This window comes from Penaeus monodon, chromosome 23 (genome assembly GCF_015228065.2).
Source record: "Penaeus monodon isolate SGIC_2016 chromosome 23, NSTDA_Pmon_1, whole genome shotgun sequence".
Lineage (NCBI taxonomy): Eukaryota > Metazoa > Arthropoda > Malacostraca > Decapoda > Penaeidae > Penaeus > Penaeus monodon.
Window position 1 is genome coordinate 34,667,745 of NC_051408.1, and position 246 is coordinate 34,667,990.

At 47.2% G+C, this 246-nt stretch overlaps 1 protein-coding gene across 1 annotated transcript in view; it reads left to right on the plus strand.

Annotated features, from left to right (window-relative positions):
- The window catches only part of LOC119587952, a gene marked incomplete in the record, with an annotated part of 31,111 nt that overhangs the window by 21,372 nt on the left and 9,493 nt on the right, over positions 1 to 246 (plus strand).

The following is a 246-nucleotide window of genomic DNA, read 5'->3' on the forward strand; positions in this document are numbered from 1 at the left end:
AGTCGGATCACGATGTGCCGTGTATTTCAGAGAAGTCCTGCGGGCGTGTAAAAAGAAAACGGAAGAAAACGTAACGTCTTTATTACGGCCGTGTGCAATTGAGGTAGTTTAGTTAAAGTATCGCGCTGGCCAGGTGTAGTGAGGTTGTAATTTAGGTGAAGCATCGCACTGATTATTCCTGAAGAGCAACAGTTGGGACTTGGACGCGGGTTTCTGTGCAAGGTGTACGTTAGGTAGGTAGCTGTC